This window comes from Cynocephalus volans, chromosome 15, assembly GCF_027409185.1.
Source record: "Cynocephalus volans isolate mCynVol1 chromosome 15, mCynVol1.pri, whole genome shotgun sequence".
Lineage (NCBI taxonomy): Eukaryota > Metazoa > Chordata > Mammalia > Dermoptera > Cynocephalidae > Cynocephalus > Cynocephalus volans.
In genome coordinates this window covers 66,306,372-66,330,919 of record NC_084474.1, presented here as the reverse complement: position 1 = coordinate 66,330,919, position 24,548 = coordinate 66,306,372, and the positions used below count along the sequence as shown (strand labels likewise).

Below are 24,548 nucleotides of genomic sequence, written 5' to 3'. Positions count from 1 at the left end.
AACTCTCATACATTGTTGGTGGGACTGCAAAATGGTGCAGCCTCTATGGAATATGGTATGGAGGTTCCTCAAACAATTGCAGATAGATCTACCATACGACCCAGCTATCCCACTGTTGGGAATATACCCAGAGGAATGGAAATCATCAAGTTGAAGGTATAGCTGTTTCCCAATGTTTATCGCAGCACTCTTTACAATAGCCAAGAGTTGGAACCAGCCCAAATGCCCATCATCAGATGAGTGGATACGGAAAATGTGGTATATCTACACAATGGAGTACTACTCAGCTATAAAAACGAATGAAATACTGCCATTTGCAACAACATGGATGCACCTTGAGAGAATTATATTAAGTGAAACAAGTCAGGCACAGAAAGAGAAATACCACATGTTCTCACTTATTGGTGGGAGCTAAATATTAATATATAAATTCACACACACACACACACACACACACACAAACTGGGGGGGGGGAAGAAGATATAACAACCACAATTATTTGAAGTTGATACAACAAGCAAACAGAAAGGACATTGTCGGGGGGGAGGGGGGGAGGGAGAAGGGAGGGAGGTTTTGGTGATGGGGAGCAATAATCAGCCACAATGTCTATCGACAAAAAAGATTAAAAAAAAAAAATAAGCATATGATCAAAGAGAAAATAAATAAATAAATAAATAAATAAATAAAAATAAAATAAATGTACTCCCTTGGCATAAAAAAAAAAAAAAAGAAACAATTCTAGCAACCTGAAGAGAATGTACTTTGTATAAAAGAGCAGACAAATTTTGAATCTATCCAAATTTGTCAGAAAATGTTATAGGTAATATTTTCAAAACTTCTAATTCCATCAGAGAAGTCTAAAATTCAAATTTTATATAAAATATGATTTGCAAATGTAGAGCTTTTGTCTTTATTTTTTCATAAAACTTTTTATCTTGAGATTTGTTTATTTTTTTATTTTTATTTTTATTTTTATTTTTTTTTAGAGAGAAGAAAATGTTTTTATTTTTTTATTTTTTTATTTTTTTTTTAATTTTATTTTGTCGATATACATTGTAGCTGATTATTGCTCCCCATCACCAAAACCTCCCTCCCTTCTCCCTCCCAATGCACATACATACACTTGTAGGAAACAATACAAAGAAATCTGTTTTACCCAGTTTCTCCCAATGATAACATTTTGCAAAACTATACTGCATTATCACAACCAGTATATTGACATTGATACAGTAATTTTTGAATGCACAGTACAGTATTGGTAACTATAGGCACCCTGTTGTACAGCAGAACTCTAGAAATTATTAAGATAAAGAACAATTCCATCTCCAGAAGATTCTCTCCTACTGGTCTTTTATAAACACACCCACCTTCCTCTCACACCACACTCCCAATATCCCTAACCTCTCATGATCTCTAATCTGTTTAACATTTCTATAATTTTGTCCTTTCAAGAATGTTCCATAATAATACAGTATACTACTTTTTGAAATGAACTTTTTAAACTCATAATCCCTTAAAGATTCATCTAAGTTGTTGCATGTATTAATACTGTCTTCTTTTCATTCCCAGGTAATATTCCATGGTATGGATATAGTGTAGTTTGTTTTACCATTTACTCACTGAAAAACATTTGGGCTGTTTCTAGTTGGGGGCTAATATGAATAAAGCTGCTATAAATATCTATATATAGGTTTTTGTGTGAACTTAAATTGGCATTTCTCTGGAATAAATGCCACAGAGTGCAATTGCTGGGTCATGTGGTAGTGTTACTGGAGGAGAGATACCTGACCTCAACTCTGTCCCCTACCAGGTTCTTGACTCTGCTGCAGGAAAGAATCCAAGCCCAGAATCAAAGTTGAAAGTGAAAGCAAATTTAATGCAAAGAGTAAAGAATACACACTTCACGAAGTGCAAGCTGGTTCAAGAGTAAGCGGCAGCCCGGCTTTTATCTTGGAGTCTACGTTTTATAGTTGGCTATTGATACATTTTCATGCTGTCTATGACTATTCAACCACAGGGGTGGTTGCCAGCTATGTAACTGTTAGCCTTGCACATGCTCTGTTTGTTTCTTTTGGGGCCTGCGCAGTGGTCAATTTCCAGCATATACACTGAGTATACTTAAAATATACTCACTGCTCTCTAGCACCTCCAGTAGAGGGTTCAAAGCCAAATTCTTTTTATTGTGCCTACTCCACCACTGAAATTGATCAAGCTTGCCTCCTACAGTCTCTATCTTCCTGAGCTGTGCTGAAAATAGGTGTAACATGCAACAGTAACTCTCTTCTAGTTCAGGGCCCAGAGGAGGGACCTGACACATCAGGGAGAGGTTTGAGACTCCAGAGGAATGGCCTGAGACCCAGACTCAGGGAAACTCAGTACCTCCTATATCAGTAGTTGCCTGTTTAATTTCATAAGAAACTCTCAACCTGTTTTTCATATTGGCTGTTACCATTTTACATTCCCACAATCATTTAAAGAGTGATTCAGTTTGTCTACCTCCACACCTGCATTTAGTGTCATTACTGTTTTTCATTTTGGTAATTCTGACAGGTTTGTAATGATGTCTTAATGTGGTTTGAGTTTGTATTTCCCTAATGGCTAATAAAGTAGAACATCTTTTTGTATGCTTATTTGCAATCTGTATATCCTCTCTAGTAAAACGTGTTTACGTGACCTTTGCCTATTTTCTAATTGGATTGTTTGTTTTTTTACTGTCAATTTTTGAGGGTTCTTTGTATATTCTGGACACAAGTCCTTAATTGTATACGTGGTTTGCAAATATTCTCTCCCAAGTATTAACTCTTTAACATAGTTTTATATTAATAAATATGAATATAGTTTATTAGTTTTTCATAGGCAAATACTTTGTGTACAAATCACAATAGTTGCATATTCCCAAATTCATGTACAGTTAGTTTTCAATATTCTGCTCTTACATAGAGAGCCATAATTCTTGTCTTTTGTGCATATGTTAGAAATCCTGTGTAATGTGATCTGCATATATTACACTATTACTTTTATTAATTATAAGTTAATTAATCAATTAATTACTATTTTATTGTGGTAGGACACATCATGAGAACCACTCTCTTAACAACTTATAAAGTGTACAGTACAGTATTGTTAACTATAGGTAAAATGTTGTGCAGCTGATCTCTAGAACTTATTCATCTTGCATAACCAAAACTTTGCACACATTGGAGAGCAACTCCCCTCACCCAGCACCTGGAAATCACCATTCTACTCTCTATTTTTATGAGATATCTAGAGCAGCCAAACTCAACTATTCTTGACATTGTTAAATTGTTCTTCTTAATTCTAGTGCCAATTCACATTTCCCTTGGCAATACTCAAGGGATTCAATTTTCTGTGTAAACTCACCAAACTGAAGATATAAATTATGTTTGTGGACAAGATTTACTATTATGATACAAAATTTTCTCAGAGTTAATCTATAAATGCAAGTTCAGTCAGAATCTAAAGACTTGTTGAAAATCGATCTATAGTTTCTCAAATCCAGTTGGCAAAGATTCAAGAACAAACCAGACAATTTCAAAAATGATAGTCAAGAACTGAAGATGTTCTACCATGTATCAAAAAATACTATCCAGATAAAATAAATAATGTCAGTGCCACATATTGTGGGAGGTATTTTATCTCCCCAGAGTCAATGGAAATGGGCAGCTACAGAGCTAGTTCAAAGTCTGTGATTATCCTCTCCCTCAGTACTGTCCTTAGAGGAGTCCCTGCTGTTGACCTTGGCTTTGGAGACCCTGTGTGTCATTCTCTATCTGTGCCCTTTCAGGGGAATAAGGCGACCTGGACACCATGCTCCTCCCCACTTAGGACTGTCCTCTAGTTACCTGGGATTATAGAATTCCCTTCCCAAACTGTATCTTCTGGAGCTCGTGTAGTCTTATCTCAGGTTCTGTCCTCCAGAGAGCACAACACACCACTGATACGCACACCTGTAGACCATAGTGATGGCCGACAGGTGGCCCTCTGCAAGTGAAGTGGACAGATTCTTAATATGTGTGGGGTATATTTGGCAATTACCAAGTATACCCATCACAATTATATGTTTAAAGACCAAATAAATGACCACCAGATGGGATCTTTGACCCAGTGAACTCATACTGAGTCAGGCCTGGAACACTGTTACATTTATTTTCCAGCCTGTATGTGCCCCCATTCTAACAGGAGGGCAACAATGAAACTTTGGGTCTGTAGGTATTGAGCCAGTTTGAACACTGTATTCATAAATCTTTTCCTGTTCACAGTTATAAGAAATTTCCATAGGTCTCTGTGGGGGAAAGACTGGGCGAATCATTAACCTCTATACTTGACATAGTGTTGCAAGATTCTCCCTTCTATAAATCTGGCCACTCATTAGGTTCCAGATCAGGAAACTGGCTCAGTTCAAGAAATTGGGCAATCACAAATTGATTTCTTGATTTCTTTTAGATTTATAGACTAAGCATAAATCTTGTTGGCTGCCCCCCTAATTTTCCTTTAGTGATATTGTGTTCCATTAATCATATTCAAAATTTTCTTCAGGCCAGCTGGCACTTTGCCTTTGCCATTCATAAGATGATTGTGCATCATTGCTTCTGATGATTGAGCACTATAACCTGGTCTCCATTATTTTGAAATCTTATCATTCCATTGCCATCAGTGCCTCAGGTATCTCTTACTGTCAGCCATAGGAAGGAAGGAGAGCCAACATCAAGATTCTAAGCAATCTGTGACCACTCTTATGAGAAAATTTCTTTCTTTTTTCTTTTCATTCTTTTTTGAGGGGGAGGAAGTGGATACCTTATGACGGAGTTTGGATGTGTTGTCCCCTCCAAACCTCATGTGGAAATCTGATCCCCAATGTGGCAGTGTTGGAAACTGATTGAGTCATGGGGGCGGATCCCTCATGAATGGATTAGTGCTCTCCCTGGGGGAGGGGGGATTAATGAGTGAGTTCTCTGCTCTATTAGTTCCCACGAGAGCTCGTTGCTTGAAAAGACCCTGGCACTTCCTCTCTCTCTCTCTTGCTTCCTCTCACCATGGGATCCGCTTGTACCCACCGGCAGCTGCAACTTTTCACCATGAGTAGAAACAGCTTGAGGCTCATGCCAGATGCAGCAGTCCCAGAATCGTGAACCAAATAAACCTCTGTTCTTTATAAATTACCCAGTCTCAGGTATTTCTGTTATAGCAACACAAAACAGACTAAAACACCTTACACCATTTCCACAGAAATAGTCATCTGGTGGTTTTCTGGACTTACATAGGATATTCACTCTAACATGCCCGATCCTCTGGAATTTCTATTTCTTCTTCTTCTTCTTCTTCTTCTCCTCCTCCTCCTCCTCCTCCTCCTCCTCCTCCTCCTCCTCCTCCTCCTCCTCCTCCTCCTCCTCCTCCTCCTCCCTTCCTCTTCCTCTTCATTTTTTTTTTAATTTTTAGAGGGACTGGTTCTGTACTTCAAAAAGACAGTTGTCAATGTTCAGTATCAAAACAGTTGCACTATTGATTTTTCTTTCTCCCAGCCGGCCTCAAAGGGACCACACCAAAGGCAAGTTCATTTTAAGACAGTAAGCTGCAGGATGTGCACCTAACAGGCCTCACAGGAACCTCACCAAAAAGTGGGGATTGGGTGGAGAAAGAAACTTTAAATGATCAGCACACTGTCAGCCCCCAGACAGTAGAGCACTCTCACAGCCAGATGTTGTGGCCAGGGTGCTCCAACCCCAGAGAAGTAAAGCTTCAGAATAACATAAAATTTAAAAAGTTTTATTCATAAGCTACACAAGATTTCTCCAGCACAGACTGATACAAAACACAATGAGATCGCACTTTTAAAGATAGCAGCTTCAGACCCAGAAAAGGGTGATGACATGAGTTTCAATGGCTAAAGCAGTGGCAAAAACATAATTTTCTTTTTTATTTTTCACGAAAGCAGGAGAGCAATTATGTGGTCACCTCAACCTAAGGGGCATATGATCCATTCTGTGAGCAGTTGAAAAGAAGGTAGAGATGCTACAAAAATCTGGTATCTGAAGTCGCACCATCATAATTTGGTAACTTCTGTTGAAAAAAAATTTTTAAAAAGTTGTCCAAAGATACTGAAAACTTGAACAGCATGTTTTTTGTTTTTGTTTTGGCTAATGCCTCCTGGAATAGCCTTTCTGGTTTGGATGGTTCTTTGTACAGAGCAATGTGGTCTCCCAGAGTGGAGTCTTCTCCTGAGCTCTCAGTGAGGCAGGCCCATACACCGCTTTCCCTTCTCTATGGAGAGAGCAATATTCATTAAGCTGAAAAGTTTCCTTCCAAAAGTGAGACTGCTGCTTAAGAGCCACAGTAGTATTTGGAATGTTTTATAGACGGTTGCTACCACAACAGAAAGGAAATTACAAAACGTGCACATCATAACGTTCTTTTAAAGACACTTTTTGCATTGTGCTCATGTTTCCTTAAATGTTGTTCCCAAAGGGGTTCAGTTTCTAGCCCAGCTGGAATCTCTGGGAAGAGGCAGAGACAGTTTGGCAAAACAATTCCTGGGGCGGGGGTGGGGGTGGGGAGTATAAAGCATGGAGGGGGCGGTGAGAGGAGAAAGCGGCCTTCCAGCGAAAGAGGAGCCCTCGGCTTGAAGGTCAGCTTCCCGCAGGCTGGCTTGAGGCAGAGCTGGGGTCACAGGGAGGACTGGCAGCAGGGTGGGACTGGGATGCTCCACTTCTCCTTCAAGTCAAGCAAAGTCTGGTCCTGCACTCGTTGTGTACAGAGGTGCTCCTCTTTGGTGTATTTCAGTTTGTCTTTCAAATCACTGGTCATCTTCTCTAGTTTGGCCACCAGTCTCCCAGCAAACCCAGCACAGGTCTCTGCCCCCTTGAGTTTATAGGTATGAATCTTTTATCTCTTCCTCATATTTCTCTTCTTTTGGAGAGTGCTTTTCTTCAGCAGCACTCAGATACTTCAGGTTGTGGCCCATCGGCCTGATGTGCTGCTCATCCGTCTCTCCGCAGCAGGACACGGCCAGCTCAGCTGGCTCCTCTGTGCGTTCCAAGTCTCCTTTGATCATCACCAGCTTTCAGCGACCTCTTCCTACTTCCCACCTGTCTCTTCTGCAATGTGCTTAGCGTCTTTGAGTTGGATTTCCTGGAGTTCCATCTTTTCTTCACCGTTTAAGGTCTGGTGTTCCATAACCTTCGTAGGTCTCTTACTCTCATCAGCAGCTTTTTCTGCTTTCTCCAGCTTTTTCAGAGCAGTGGCCAGCTGCTCCTGAGTCCAGCTCCTCTTCGACCAGCTGGATCCTGTGGTTCAAGGAGGCCACCTCAGCCCCAGCATGTTCCTGGGCCTCCTTTCTCCCTCCACTTCTTGTTGGAGGTGCTCTGACTTCTCCTCTGCATCATCAGCTGTTGCTGCAGAATCTGGATCTTGTACTTCACTGCCTGGATGGAGGTGATCCCGGCCAAGGTGCCCACCTGTTGTGAGGTTGTCACCCAGGGAAGGAACCAAACACTTCATTAAAAATTTTAACAGAGTCTTTATTAGCAGGCCAGCAACTGCCTCCCCTAGGTATTTTGGGAGAACAGCCCCGAGCCTTAGTTTTGTGGAGTTTATAAAGGCAAAAACCACATCCCATTGGCACACGGGTTTGTCCGGGTGCACAGAGCAAGCTAGGTAGCTAGGTTACAGAAGCCAGAAGTGAGCAATTAAAGCAATCAAGCACAACAACTTTCATTGTGTGTGGTTCCTGTTCCCATGTAACAGTTCACTGTGTATGGTCCCTGTTTCCATGCAATGTATTTTTGTTTCTCTGAGTAGGTCAGCCGTTTCTCACGTGGGGGGCGGGGGTTAGTCTGACAATGAGAATGCATCCCCTACCCAAAACGGCATTGGTGTTGCTCAGGACTCTCTGCTATGCACCCTGCTCACACTCTGGCTCCTGCCTCCTCCGTTCAGCTCAGCGTTCCATGCTTCCCACCCGAATCCTTTGGAATTTCTATTTCATTTAACAGAGCACTGCTTTCTTCAAGAATCTAGGAGACATCTTTTTGTGGTCTTTGCTCTATTACTGGGGTCCTTGCCAGAATACTGGATCCTGTACCCTGCCATATCAGTAAACTCTTCTCCTCATACTACTTCATGTTTTGCACACCTTGATCTAGCACACTCAGAATGTTTTATGCACTGTCCTGGTTCCTTCTGGTTATGTTGGTGTTGTGCTATTGTTTCTTTGGGGATAATTATCCCTGACCTTCCTTAGTAGGACAAGCACTTTCTCCACTAGCTAATGCTGGGATTTAATTCTCATTAATAACATAATAGTCAGAAAGATAGGGCAGAGCAGATTCAGATAGGGTGGAATGTGCTACTTTACACAATGAAGATGACTGCATCATCTTAAAGTCCTTTAGAGGGAGGAGTAAACCTTTCTGCAGGCTTATAGGATATTGGGACATATGGCAATTTAAATTTTTAAGTGCTTTAACCTACACATCTCTATCCCATTCTGATGGTACCATTGTTTTCCAATCATTGCCCTGATATCAGTAAAGCTTAGAGTAAGAATTTAATGCTCTCTGGCACTCTGCTACTGTTTATAATTGAATTTTGTTCTTGGTCCTGAGTTTTCTCAGTTCTCCATCAGTGGGGGATGGGTATCTCTTTATATACTGCCAAAAAGTCCCTCTGGCTTTCACACATAGCTTTTAATTGATTAGTTTTACGTTATCACTCTCTCAAGCATCAATTAACCCCAGCAACAGCTATTCAATTTTATTACCCTTATAATTTTTACTTCTTTTATATTTCTCAAATGCTTCCTAAATTTTACTCATTTATCTATGGTTCTACAAAGTTTTTCTGCAAAAGGCCTGACCGTAAATAGATTAGATTCTGTGGGCAACACAGTTTTTGCAGCAAGTCCTCCAATCTGTTGTTGTAGCACAATAGCACATATAGACAATACATGGCTATGTTTCAATAAACGTTTTTTATGCAACAGGTAGTGGGCTATAGTTCACTGAACCCTGCACGAGTGCATGCACTTCTTTCGGTTTATTATACCAGCTCATGATGTACAGAAGTATTAATAGATTTCTTACCACAGCATGATAGTGTTCTTAGCTCTCCACCTCTCACAGTAATGGATTCCTAATTATTTTCAGGTTGGGAGGTGATCCAGCTCCAATATTTTATTTTATCACTAATTATTCAGACCCCTCTTTTGGTACCAATTCATACCCCAGTAAGCAAATTCTAGGTTGGAGGTGAGCAGGCTGGGAAAGCAGCAAGATTATACAAAGGGAGAAGGTAGGCTGTAGTACACTCTTAAAGTGCTCAGCCAACCCCTTGGGGATTTTTGAAGCCAAGCTTTTCAGAGTTGCTCTGAATCGGCCATTGAATGAGGGTTGTCCCTGTAGTCAGAGTATGACTTTTGGCAAGGTGGTTCTCTTTAGCTTAGGGAAATTCCCAGAGAAGCCTTACAGCTGAGAGCAGTCAGTCAACAGTACTCCCTACAACCAGAGGAAAATATCCTGAGGGAGGATCTTAGTCATGAATAGTAACTTCCACTGAAGACGTAGTGTCAGACATATGCAGAGATACTGAGTGAGTTCCAGCTTGTACTCACTGTCCTTGATTTTATGCCCAGTTCTTGTATCTCTTGGGACTGTAGGAACTGCAGGCCCACCACCAGATGCTTTTTGCAAACTTACAGAGAGGCAAAAATTTCCCATAGACCATGCTACGGAACACCATTCCTTATTCTTTCTTGGGTAATTGACAGACTTGGCTTCTTAGGATGACTGGTTGGAGAGTCCTATTTTGATCCTCCATTTCCCATTTCTGGACTTTTACCAGCTACAGCCAAAAATATGAAAGAAAAGGTATAATTCATGTGATATACTGCTATCCTGTTTTCCCCTGACTAAGCCTAACTGAAGATTGTATTAGTTATAAGTAAATTTTCAGTTCTGTGAAAACCTGAACTGAAAATGTTAGTTTGATATTTTATTTCTTGGCATAAATATATACCAATTCTATTTTTTACATTCTTCCATCTTCCTAAATTGATATTTTAGTTGTGGTTGATATTACACATCTGTACTTAAGTTATAGATATCAAAAATGTAGTGAGAACTATACATCATTGCAAGATGAATTAAGTACCTCGTGAGACTTTGTGTATCCACCTTTAAAGAGAGGTTAATGTGTTTTCAGTAGTATGATATGTGTCATGTTAGGTAGAGCATGATTTTTCTGTTTTTTTATGCTGATGTTGAATATAGTCATAAAAAGGTGTGTGTATATAGATACCATGCTGAGATGGACTCTGGTGTACAACTTGTTGGATAACTTGGTTAAAGTGGGGAGTATATTTCCCAGTATTATTTGTAATGCCTCTGTATTAGAGGAAAATGTGCATAAGAGCTGGATAGTAAAAGAAAGCTGGTACTTACTCTCTGAAGGTCTTTTCATACTCAGATGAGGTGGCAATGGACAGATTCAGAAGTGCCTGGTGGGTTCCATCCCTCCTCTATGTTCTGCATCCACTTTGTCCCGATCTGCAAGGACCTCAGACCAACTTCCAGATGTGTGGCTATATATCTGCAGAGACAGCAGTAGCACAGAAGCAAAAGCTTCCCATAGACCTCCCACTGTATATAATCTTTCATTCTCGAGGATGTTAGACCAGATTTTAACACATGGTGGCAGCAGAGTTCCAACAGGGCAAACCCCAGTGCAAAAGGACTTAAGTCTCGGTTGCATCACTTTGCAAGTGTTCCATTGGCCAAAAGACTCACCACCAACGCTGGAGTCAGTGTTGGAAGGGAAGATAAAAAGACATGGATACTAGAAACATGATTCACATCCATCTCAGTGCATTTTACATTCATTGTAATTACCTATGTGTTCAGTGTCCTCATAATTGTATTGACTATACATAATTTTGATTTACATGCTGAATTTAGAATTGTAACTTCACTAGATACCCCTATCTCCTTAATATTAAATGAAATGTCTTCTTATCTTTTTGTTAGCACTTAGCACGGTACATTGGACTTCACTTTCTTTTAGAAAACAGAATATAAAAAAGAATATGCCATAAAAGTTATAATAAAGTCAACATGTACGTGTTCCTATCACTCTTTGAAATTGATAAATCTATAAGCTATTTTTCTAAATATTTCATATATTGATCATACTATTAATATTACTTCCTATGCATAATCAGAAATACCTTTCTTTCTTACTCTTTCTTTCTTCCTTCCTTTCTTTCTCTGTCTCTTTCTTTCTTGCTTGCTCTTTTGTCTTCTTTCTTTTTTCTTTCTTATCAGCACTTGATAAGAAACTCTATCCAGAGCTAGATTTATTCTCACACTTTAATATTAGAGTTTCTGATCGTTTTTGAAATAGAAGTAAGTGCAATTTGTAGCTGAAAAATGCAGGTTAAATAACATAAACAAAGATTTTTTAAAAATCGTGCTCCTAATCAGAAGGATGTAAGACAGGAACCACCCCTTGCCAGCAGGACAGTGTCAGGCATTCTTCTTTTGCCAGAGTCCTTGCAGTAGACCAACACAGCATCTCATGTATAACAATATCTTTTGTAACATCTCTATAGACTTAGCTTTCAGAGTCCTCACAAGAGACATGGGCAGCTACAATAGTCACTGCAATCAGGGTTGAATAAAATAGTTTCTACCTATCAAATTTTTCTAGTTTTCCCAGGCCAGATGCACCACACATCAGGGGTCATTTTTTTTTAACCATAGCAACATTGTCTGACTATTTAGTTTGTGTTTTTTACATACATTAGGTTTCCAGGGGAACATGAACAAAGCTCATTTTTTCATGCAGCACGGGAAACGATTTTGTTCACTCTTTGCCCACACTGTCAAATGCACGAACCATATTTTGCATAAAAGTATTTATAATAACTCAGTGGGCTTTAATTTCTTGCTGATTTTCTTAATTAAACTTATTTTTCTGAACAGAACAGATGACCCATGTGACTTCGGAGACAGTGAAAATAGAAAATAGCTACTGTTTTCCATTCTCTAGTGCTGGAGATGATAGTGAAAAGATGTGCCTTTAGAAAAAAAATACCATGTGCTGATTGTCACCTATATGCCAGGCACTGTGCTTGTTGTTCAGTGTGTATTTCATTATATTTTGATTACACTAATTCTTCAAGAGAGGAATTATGGGCATTGTTGTACAGATGAGGAATCCAAGGCTAAGAATGTCGGCCAGCTGATCTGTAGATTGTTATTACTGTGCAAACTTTAGAAACCTTCATGAAGTCATTTTAAATTGATTATAAGCTATCCTTTAAAATGGAACATAGTGTTGAAGTGAAATAGTGAAGTGAACTATTTATAGTATTGCTATTTGGGTTTGTCTTTGTAGCCATTAGACAATTTGTGCTGGCTGCCAACCACTGAAAAGTTGTTTATAGCAAGAGGGAATAGGGATTGCCGGAAGAAGCATACAATGCAAAACTAAATCATTTTTGGAAAGGGTATCTCTTTAACATAAGTTTTTAAAATATTAGGCGGAGGATCTGTCAGAGATTATTACGATTCAGAGGCAAAAGTGGAAATGGCATCGCTACATCCATTTAAAACCAGACAGGACAGCGAATGTTGGGTGTAGTGACAATCCTATTTTGGCAGAGAGTGCCTTAATGGTCTCATTTTTTTCATCCTTTACTTATAATATACTACAATTAACTCTAACATTTTAAAAGCTAAAACCGAGAGGTCTTGTCTTATTTTCCTTCTGACCAATGACACTTCTTTCTCTGTCATTTGTGTTTATTTCTTTTTGTTAAAAAAAAAAATCATTGATCAGTGTTAAAATCATATGGGTTTGATTATATACTCAAATTAAGTCATCATGTACAAGTATAGACAGATGTTCATGCACTATCTTTGAATGATCTTTGAATTATAAATATGCTTATTATCCACTGATGTCCTTTTGGTGTGTGTTCTGTGTTTGAGTGTAGTTTATTTTATGAAATATGTTAAAATAAACTTTTACAGGTAATATGCTAATTGATTGTAATTCATTTTTCTCAATTTAATCAAATGGTTATATAGCATTTACATTTATTTATATAGCATATACCCTGCTTTAAATCCTAACAATAAACACCTTTCTAGAGAAGCCTAGAATCATTCAATTTGTAATATTCTGTGTTTGATATAATTTCTAACAAATCAAATTATACGTATGTCATCTTGTTTTTCTTCAATTAGAAAACTGAATTTAATAAATTTAAATATTTAACACACAGAAAAGTAGAAAATATTTTATTCCTAATGAAAAAGCATTTAGTCAATATTTCTACCTCCCATTCAACAATTTATTCATTTTTTAGAGATCGCTGGATTTATGATGATATTACTTATTTTTAATACTCCCTTCCTAGAACGAACTGCTTTGTTATAACTGCATTGATAGACTACACTGTACATAATGGCAAACATTTAAAAATTAATTTTTAATTTATATATTGTTTTCTTAATACAAAGATTGTTTCTGCCTTATAAAGTTTTCATCAATATCTTTGTTTCAAATTAGTAAGAAGATTCCAAATATTAAGGGGATATTGTTGTGCAAAAGACTCAAGATTATATGATATCAGGAGAAGTTCAGGAATGTTCTCTGCTATTTTCCATATTTCTAAATATTAAGAAAAACAATGATAATGTCAGTAATAATGTCAATGTGACTAACATATCTGGAAATTTCTATATCCTATTTTCAGCAAACATGACTTAGGCAATCAGATAGGATAATTGGGAATTACCATCAAATTGAAAATGAGAATTAATTTTCTTCCCCACTGGTTTGTTCACTAGGAAGAAAGTAAAAACAAGCAAACAAACAAACCTTGCATCGAAGGAAATATGGTAGTTTACATTATAATTTTTATTGCTACTTCTTACCTTTTTAAAAATATTCTCATGATTTAGGAGGAAAAACAATAACCTAGAGGAAAGAATTCTTAGCAGCTAATACTCAGATGAATAAAATGCCATAGGCCAACTAAACTGTCATAAATAAAGCAAAGCTAGAGAATGAAATGGACTACTTTCCCCCAGTGATTAGACAGTTATTGATTCACTGGCGTATAATAAGTAAAGAAAAAAGAACCAACACACTCCAAGGTCAAGTGACACTTCAATTACTGCCATTTAAGTAATTTAAGTTTCCTCTGACTAATGAATTCATCTATGTGCATTTATATAAATGTTCAGTTAAAATATAGAAATAGAAAGTCAACACTAAAGCAGATGAGATAATTCAGCAATAAAAAAATAGGTTATTTTTTACATTTGAAAGTTTTAGGAATAGTAAAAATTTACATAGCATTTTTACATAAATTGTATTGTTTTGAAGCATGATTTACAATGCTCAAACTTTTAAATCTCCTGTCAGTGAACTTGGTAGAAAATAACAAAATTATTGTGATTCCAGCCTTTAACAATCATTCAGAAAATCAGGTAATAACTATTCCTTAGCTTAAAGTCATACAAAAGCTAAATGGTGTTGCATTAATTTTATCATGAGAAATATGAATAGGTTTTTTTTTTCTCTTTAAAATGGTAATACTCTATTTTGTAACAATGAACAACAATACCCTTTATCTTTATAAAATTAACAGGAGTTGTTGCCAACGTTTGCAACTTTACACTTGTAATGGCTGGGCTTATCAACTCAGGCCTTCTTTGACTTTCTCCTTTGCTCTGTACATGAAAAATGCTGTAAGGGACTGCCATTCTGCTCCTCTCTATAAAACATAACTTGCACTTTTTATTTTGTTCTGCTAGAATTTCTATTCAGTTTGCTATAACTGGCCTGTATGGCCTCTGTATATATGCACAAATGAGTATTCATTGCTTTATGATCTTCTCCTAAGTATAGCATAAGAGAGGAGAAATGTTTTCTGTATTACTCAATACCCTATGTCAAGTGCCTACAACTATATTTTGTATACAGTGGAGACTCACAAAACATTTATCACAATAAATTCTTTTCAGTGTATTCTCTCCATGAACACAAAAAATAATTTTTGGTTACTATATGCTGAAGAACGAAAAAATTACCAAAGACTGAACCACATCATGTAGCAATTTTTGTCTATTTGTTTTTTCAATGCCTCAAGTTCTAGTTTTCTTTAGTTCTCCCTATTTGACCTTCTGGCTACTTACATAAAGCAAATGTGGCTTATCAAATTTTCACTGTGGTCCATGCCATCTGTAATGGTTAATTTATGTGTCAACTTGACTGGACTACAGGATGCCCAAATATTTGGTCAAACATTTTTCTGGGTGTTTCTGATGGGATTACATTTTAATCAGTAGAGTAAAGCAGACTGTATCTCATAATATGGATGGGCCCTATCCAGTAAATTGGGGGCCTAAATAAACCAAAATGATCATCACTCCCCCAAGTAAGAGAAAAAAAAATTTCCAGCAGACTGCCTTTGTACTTCATCCACACAATTGGCTCTCTTGAAGCTCCAGAATGCCAGCCTTTGGACTGGAAGTGTACCATCCACTTTTCTGTGTCTTGAACCTACTGGTTCACACAGCAGATTTGCACTTGTCGAACTTCATAATGACATGAGCCAATTTCTTATAATAAATCATATTAAAAATATATTAAATAATATAATAATAATATAATAAATCATATTTGTTCTGTTTTTCTGGAGAACTCTAACTAATACACTATCCTTTCCATTGTAAAGTATATTTCTTCCATGAACATTTTCATGACCAAACAAACCAACCTGTATTTGACTGTTATTTATGAGTGACCTCTGGATACCATGATCAGAGGTACCTGCATCAAAAACATTATTCATTATGGTTCACTGAGATATTGCAAGAGAACGTCTGTCCCTTTTTAATAAAGAGGATGTGTATGTTTAAGTAAATTGCCTAAAAATAAAATGCTGGTAAATAAAATAATCAAAATTTGAGTCGAGATCTATCTTACTACAAATTAGTTTTTCTTACACCATCCAACCTCACCACCAGTCTAACATTTTTTTAAATCAACTTTTTTATGATTTTAATGATATTTTAATTCTATAGTTTATTAATTTAATTTGCAAATATTTATTGAGTACCTAATTTAAGAAATACTATAAAATTATTCAGGCATGAATCAAGATTTTTCCATTCCATTTGCTTCTTAATGTTGGGAACACTTGCCTTTACAACATTGGAACACTACAAATGTGGTTGACTGACTTTCTAGTATGTTAGATGAAAACAAATTTAGGTACACTGAAGTGAACTTTTAGAGGTTCTGCTCTTAATGAAGGGATGGTATTTAAAGTGTTATTTTTAAAGTAAAGATCCTTCTAAAATGTGATTATTTTATTTCTGATTTTTGTAGTTCATTGTTTGTCTGCTTTTATCGAATCAGAGAAGAGAAAGTAAAACAAGCAGTTTAAAAGAACATTTCTTATCTGTATATTTCATTTTAGCTTTGCTAATTGCCAATGGAAAATGCCTAGATTGTTTATTAGTCATTTATTTTGTTGAAGAACTTTGTTTCTTTAGACATTCTCAGTAGTAAAATAATTCTTGGAACACTACCCAAAGTATATCAGAAGATCAACAACAATTTATTTTTCCACAATTAATTTTCTCAGTATTGAAAGCATGTCATGGCTTTCTGAACAAGTCATATATATTTTTTATGCATTGTTTTCAGTGTTATAACTAGTAATTATATAAACTCTGAGTGATATCAATAAGAAAATTACTCTCAACAGGAAATAATTTTCTCTTCAATAATGCCCTGTGACCCTTTATTATTGTTGTTTTAATATTAAATAGCATGATGGGCACATTACAAATGGACATAAAATACAACTATTTATTCATAGTTGTAATGTACATAGTCAATTGATTGATTTAATTATGAAGATTAATATAAGATTCTTATAGGAACAATAGCTTATCAACTTAAGTCTATCAAGGAAATATAAATTAAAACTACATTGAGATACCACCTCACCCAGTTAGACTGGCTATAATCAAAAAGATAGTGAATAACAAATGCTGGTGAGGGTGTGGAGAGAAGGGAATACTCCTACACTGTTGGTGGGACTGTAAATTACGTGACCACTATGGAAAACAGTATGGAGTTTTCTCAGACAACTACAGATAGATCTTCTGTACGATCCAGCAATCCCATTTCTGGGTATATACCCAGAGGAATGGAAATCATCATGTTGAAGGGATACCTGCACTCACATGTTCATTGAAGCTCTGTTTACAATAGCCAAGACATGGAACCAACCTAAATGTCCATCAATGGATGATTGGATAAGGAAACTGTGGTATGTATACACCATGGAATACTACTCAGCCATAAAAAAGAATGAAATTCCCCCATTTGCAATAACTTGCATGAATTTGGAGAAATTTATGTTGAGTGAAATAAGAAAAGCACAGAGGGATAAATACTGCATGTACTCACACACATTTGGGAGCTAGGAGAGGAAGAAAGAAGGAAAGAAACACCACAGTGGTGTGTTGGACTTGCAGAGGGAGAGAACATTCCTTGGGATACAAAGTGGAGTGAGTGGGAAAGGGGGAGGGAGAGGAAGGTTGGGGTTAAGTGGGTGGGGGACACTGGGTACAAATTCTATTTGTGGTAAAGAGTATGCTGCCAGCATGAATCTGGCCTTCATGTCTTGGGCCCGAAGGGTCATGATCAGCTTTGTATCTCATGAATATTCATAATAAATAAAAAAAGAGAAAGAAAAACATTTTTAATGGATTCAGGTTCAAACTTTTTTATTATTTTTTAATTTTTTTTATTATTTTTTTTAAAAATTTTATTTTGTCGATATACAATGTGGTTGATTATAGTGGCCCATTACCAAAACCTCCCTCCCTCCTCCCTCTCCCCCCTCCCACCCAACAATGTCCTTTCTGTATGTTTGTCATGTCAGCTTCAAGGAATTGTAATTGTTGTGTCTCCTCCCCCCCACCCCCGTTTTTTTTTTTTTTTTTTTTGTGTGTGTGTGTGTGTGTGTGTGTGAATTTATTTATTTATTTTTAGCTCCCAACAATAAGTGAGAACATGTGGTATTTCTCTTTCTGTGCCTGACTTGTTTCACTTAATATAATTCTCTCTAGGTCCATCCATGTCGTTGTAAATAGCAGTATTGCATTCTTTTTTATAGCTGAGTAATATTCCATTGTGTAGATATACCACATTTTCCATATCCACTCATCTGATGATGGACATTTGGGCTGGTTCCAACTCTTGGCTATTGTAAAGAGTGCTGCGATGAACATTGGGGAACAGGTATACCTTCAACTTGATGATTTCCATTCCTCTGGGTATATTCCCAGCAGTGGGATAGCTGGATCATATGGTAGATCTATCTGCAATTGTTTGAGGAAACTCCATACCATTTTCCATAGAGGGTGCACCATTTTGCAGTCCCACCAACAATGTATGAGAGTTCCTTTTTCTCTGCAACCTCGCCAGCATTTATTGTTCAGAGTCTTTTGGATTTTAGCCTTCCTCACTGGGGTGAGATGGTATCTCAGTGTGGTTTTGATTTGCATTTCCCGAATGCTGAGTGATGTTGGGCATTTTTTCATATGTCTGTTGGCCATTTGTATATCTTCCTTACAGAAATGCCTATTTAGCTCTTTTGCCCATTTTTTAATTGGGTTGCTTGTTTTTTCCTTGTAAAGTTGTTTGAGTTCCCTGTATATTCTGGATATTAATCCTTTGTCAGATGTATATTTTGCAAATATTTTCTCCCACTCTGTTGGTTGTCTTTTAACTCTGTTAGTTGTTTCTATTGCTGTGCAGAAGCTCTTTAGTTTCATACAATCCCATTTGTTAATTTTTCCTTTGGTTGCCCATGCTTTTGAGGTCATATTCATGAAATCTGTGTCTAGTCTTACTTCCTGAAGTGTTTCTCCTATGTTTTCTTTAAGAAGTTTTATTGTTTCCAGATGTATATTTAATTCTTTAATCCATTTTGAGTTGACTTTAGTGTACGGTGAAAGGTATGGGTCTAGTTTCATTCTCCTGCATATTGATATCCAGTTCTCCCAGCACCATTTGCTAAAGAGGCAGTCTCTTCCCCAGTGTATAGGCTTGGTGCCTTTGTCAAAGATCAGATGGCTTTAGTTGTGGGGGTTGATTTCTGGATTCTCTATTCTATTCCATTGATCATTGTGTCTGTGTTTATGCCAGTACCATGCTGTTTTGGTTATTATAGCTTTGTAGTATAGTTTAAAGTCAGGTAGTGTTATGCCTCCAGCTTTACTTTTTTTTCTCAGCCTTGTTTTGGCTATGCATGGTCTTTTGTTATTCCATATAAACGTCTGGATAGTTTTTTCCATTTCTGAGAAAAATGTCTTTGGAATTTTGATGGGGATTACATTGAATTTGTATATCACTTTGGGTAGTATGGACATTTTCACTATGTTGATTCTTCCAATCTAAGAGCATGGGATATATTTCCATCTTCTTGTATCCTCTCTAATTTCTCTCAGAAGTGGTTTGTAGTTCTCATTATAGAGATTTTTCACGTCCTTGGTTAACTCAATTCCTGAATATTTTATTTTTTTGGTGGCTATTGTAAATGGGCAAGCTTTCTTGATTTCTCTTTCTGCATCTTTAGAATCTGTCCACCTTCAGGACTTCCGGTCAAGATGGAGGAATAGACGGTCCCTAGTGTCACTCTCTCCCACCAATCAACTGATTCAAACTATAAAAACATAACATCAAGTACATACGGAACGGGGAGACATCCAGCGGGGGAGGCAGAAGCTCTGCAGAGACCACATGCCCAGGTTCAACCTTTTGAACATAAGTTACCATTGAGAAAATATTTACTGATACCTTATTCTGAAATTCGCTGTTTGAATCTTATCTGAATAATGTCTTACTTTTTGAGAATGGAAAAAACCTCCATTTATTTATTACTGGTATAGACATCATATTGTCTCATTGTCAAGTTATATTGATAGGTGGACTTTCTCCCCACTTTCCAAAAAAGGGGATGATGTGTTGGAATGAATATTTCTATCCTTTTCTCATCTCTTATTCATTCCTCTCTAAGAGTTGAGGGATTTTGTCATATTGGTATGAGCCTCAAGTTTACTGAGGAAAAAGTATCTGTGCTGGCAGAATATTAAAGTTAAGTGTTTAATATCACTCAGGACTAATATTGGCATGCATATATCTATATTTTCATCAGTCTCTAGAGGCACCTCCAAATACTCTTCATCTGGAGTCTTAACCTCCATTCAGCTGTGAATGTTATTATTTGACCCTTTCTCTCCCCAAACTTATACTGTCCATTGGAGTTTTGTTTTCCTCACCAGCAAAGTTTCTGTAGTCTCTAGGTCTATCTTTTTTCTTTGGCTTCCTATGCTTTGTGAAACAGGGCTATCTCATGAAAGTGATACTGTCACTGCAGTCTCTAAAATGATGGCTGTTCTCCTACACCCCACATACTACTGGGACTTCAAAGAGGGCTCAGGTGTGTTTCTTGCTTCCCATGGCCACTGCCAGACCATCATTCTTTCTTCTTTCTCTAAACTCTAACTGCTTTGAAGCATAGTTCTTAATTCATACAATCAGCAACTGTCTTTGTCACAGTCATGTATAAACCTGGTCACTTTTCCCCATTCGTTAAAGAATTTTAGCATTTGGATTAATCCATTTACTTGGGCATGGTCCTCACAATCTAATCACTTCTTTGAGGCCCCACCTTTCAGTTACCATAATGGGATTTCCCACCCTCTTAACGCTGCTGCAGTGGGGGTTAAGTTTTTAATACACGGACTTTGGGGGACACAATTCAATTCACAGCACCCATGTAATAAATAATTCTAAAATTTTATGGCTAAAGACAGCAGTTTTATTATTACCACTTGCATATCTATAAGTATGCTGTAGTTTGGCTGATCTAGGCTTTGCTTTAAACAAGTCCATCTGGGCTTGGTTCTTTGCTGAGGTTTGGGCTCAGGTCTGCTTCACTCTGGTTCTGAAGCTGAGGCTGAGGACACAGAGGCTACCCAGGGGTGTATCTTCTCTTGGTGCAGAGCCTCAAAAAATCAAGTAGAAACACAAGAGACCTCTTGCACTAGGAAATTTCACTTTGTCACTTCTGTCTCATTTTACAGATCAAACAAGTCACATGGCCAAACACAAATTCAAGACACAAGGGAGTAGTCTCCTCCTGTCTAGTAGAAGAAGTAAAACACAAAATAAGTATGAAAGAGAGAGGTGAAAAATTGAAGCCTATAATGAATTCAGTTATAGTCATCTTCAACTCTTATAGATTTAGGTAATTTTGACATTTGTTTCCTCTCTCTTGTATTTCATCAGTCTGTCTCTCTCTAACTGAATCATTTCTATCAGCAAACAAACATGCTGAAATATTTCTTACTTCATAGAAAAAACAAAAAGAAACAACAGCAAAAAACAAACAAATAAAAAAACCCTCTTCTTTGGCCCCAATCCAATTGCCACTCTATTTCTATGCTCCTTTATAGAATTAAATTCTTAGAAAGAAATGTCTTTATTCAAGTCTCTGCTTTTCCATCTCTCACTGTGTTTGAAATCTATTTGCTCAGGCTTTTATCCCTACCACTCCACTGAAACAATTTTTTCACTTCAGAAAGCTCATGGAAAGATAGAATTGAAAGATAATACAAATGTTTCCATGAACTTTTTGAAGTACATACCCTCATGTGACAATTTTTAAACTGCTTTGTTTTAAAGATTTATAGCATTACCATTGCTACTCTCATCCTATGATGATTTCTTCATATTTGTATATTTTAAGAAATTTCTCACTTGGAATTAAATAACTCTATTTACTTTGGAATATCTGATCAAAACAGTAAAAGGCCCCAGGAAAGAGATCTTGCTTTATATTATGCTTAATAGTCTAATTATGTTGAGTAGCGGGCATTAGTCTTTACCAAACAATTATCTAAATCTAACTTACATATATAATTAGCTCAGAATGGGCAAAAATTGAAACATTCCACATTTTAAAGGGCACAGATTACAAGCCAAATTGCTTTCTGTATACCTATTCAAAGCCCTTTGGAAAATTTCAAGATTATTTATTCTAAAGAATAAGAGTAGGTCCAAAAATTCTTGTGAGAATTGCTGTTCTATTTCCATCTCATAAACATAACAATAAAAAACTATTTAAAATGACAGCATTATTCAGTGATACTTAAGAAGGAAACCAAGACTTTCAGGCAGACTTGAGGTGAGCCATTATTCTGATGAAAAAATGAATAAAATGTGATTACTGTATATAAAATAGGCATAAACAATTTGATTAAAAGGACGTTCTACTGGTGGCAGTGTTGATAAGCTACACATATGGTAAATCTAGTATGACAAAGAGGATAGAATCATTTGAGAAACTTAGGTAAGAAGGAAATAAGAAAGCCAGGGAAATAGCTAAAGGAAGATGTGAGGAAGAAAACATACTTTCTTATGGGAAATATTTTCAAAAATTTATAAGCATAGATCAGGAAATTGATAGAAAAGAGGGCTGAAGAAAGGATGATTGATAAAGTGAATTCTAAGGAAATGAGAATGTTTTGTTCATTAAAAGTTCCTTTGACAGAAGATTTTTACTTGAGGTGCAATTCCCAGCTCGTCTTCAAAGAAATGGAAACTTTATTGACTAGAAGAAAAAGTCTCTTTCTGGGCTTTGGGGCACTTATTTGCTAAAAGACATTCCAGAAAAATGCAAGAGTTCACACACTTGGATCAAATTCTTTTTTTTTTTTTTTAAGCAACTCTCTGAACAAAAAGAGCCATTTCAAGTCTATCATAAGTGAGTTAATGTTCAAACAAAGAAACAAATGAAACAAACAACAAAACTAAAGAAAACTCCAGGATTTGATGGTTTAAAAAATTGTGCAGGAGCAGGTGTAAACCTGTTCATGGTTGTGAGGTGTTGCCAAAGTTATTGCGAACAAACATATCGAATAAGTTTTAATATGATTAGGAGACTATAACATTATGACAGAATGTTTGTAAATCCAGGTAGAACATTTGATAGCTATTTATGAATCTGAAACACTAAAGACAATTGGTTCTCAATTGGCTTGTACCCATGTAGGTATGGGATAAGTTTGAAATAAGGAGGTAGATTTTGGATTTAACTATGAAATAAAGTATTATTTCAGGTTCTTGAATTAATAAGGCAAAAACATATTTCAAGACTCTCATAATATATTTAAGATAGGCATATTGAGGTTAAAAAGTTAACCTAAGAATTTGGGATACTGATTACAATTCTGATGAAGTCATCCAGAGGATGAAGGCCTGAATCAAGATATTCTAAGACAAAAGAGCCTGCAGATTTTAGAGATGTATTTTAGTGGTGCTTAGTTGGGTGGAAGGTTACAAAATCCCCCAAAGGGAAATAAAATATCAGAATTTTCAAATACTGAGCTGTAATTCTTTTAAAAGCAAAATGTAAGTTTTCCTGTGTTTTAACTTTGGACCATGATATTCAATCACCGTATAATTTCAAAAGTAATGCGGCTTTGATGCAGGGTAGTGACAACACTTGGTTTAGTTGATAACCTTGGTCTATTTGATTTGCTTTGTCTTTCATTTTGTAATCATTTTCTGTTCACAAATTCATCATCTGGCATCCCCAATCTGGAAAACTCCTATTAATTCTTAAATACTGAACTCCAGCATCTTCTCTCTGACTCAGTTAAGCATAGATAGACTTTCCTTCATTTGTCTCCCATAGAGCTCTAAGGAATATATTAATTATATGTCTGGGGGCTCTGTCACAACAGATTAAATCTCTCCATGACTTCCTGTAGTCATCAGCATAAATCGAAATGCTAAGGCTTGGGTTTTAAGATATTTATAATACAACAACAGCTCACTGTTCCAACCATCTACATTGCCAACTCTCTTAACTTTTTTCAAAAAGCTACCTCACAGTCTAACTTAACCTCGGGTATTAAATTTTTAAGGAAGATATGCGCATACATGAACAGACATAGCTCTCCTTTGCTCAGTTCCATTACACACATATCATATTATCTTGAAGTTATTTTCTTGTCTCAGTTAACTGGTTAAAAAAAAAAAAAGAAAGGAGCTTCCTGTCCTTGTTTCTAGGTCCAACCCTCCTGTGAGCAATTTGAAGCCAGGGACCTGTATCTTTTACCTTTCCATCACCTTCCCGCTTAACCATTGCCTGATCAGTAAGATGTGCTCTAGTCTGATCTCCTCCAATTGCCCATCAGCTCCTGTTACCTGTGGCATGCCGTATAGCTTCTTGCAGTTGGGTTAACATTCTCTACCAGACGGCTTTTTTGATTAGAGTATCAAAAGAAGAGAGAGTAAGCCTGGCTACTTCTCTAAATGTCGACTTAAATCACACAGTGCAAGAGAGCTCTCAGTGCCCCTGTTGTTTTGTGTCTTCCCCCTGGCATTTCCATTCCAAATCCTTTAGTTCTTGGTCCAAATTTGCATAA

At 36.8% G+C, this 24,548-nt stretch overlaps 1 pseudogene; it reads right to left on the bottom strand.

Annotated features, from left to right (window-relative positions):
- Window positions 1–6,681: 6,681 nt before the first annotated feature.
- LOC134363706 (tropomyosin alpha-3 chain-like) lies at window positions 6,682–24,336 on the bottom strand (annotated as a pseudogene).
- Between the last annotated feature and the right edge of the window lie 212 nt (window positions 24,337–24,548).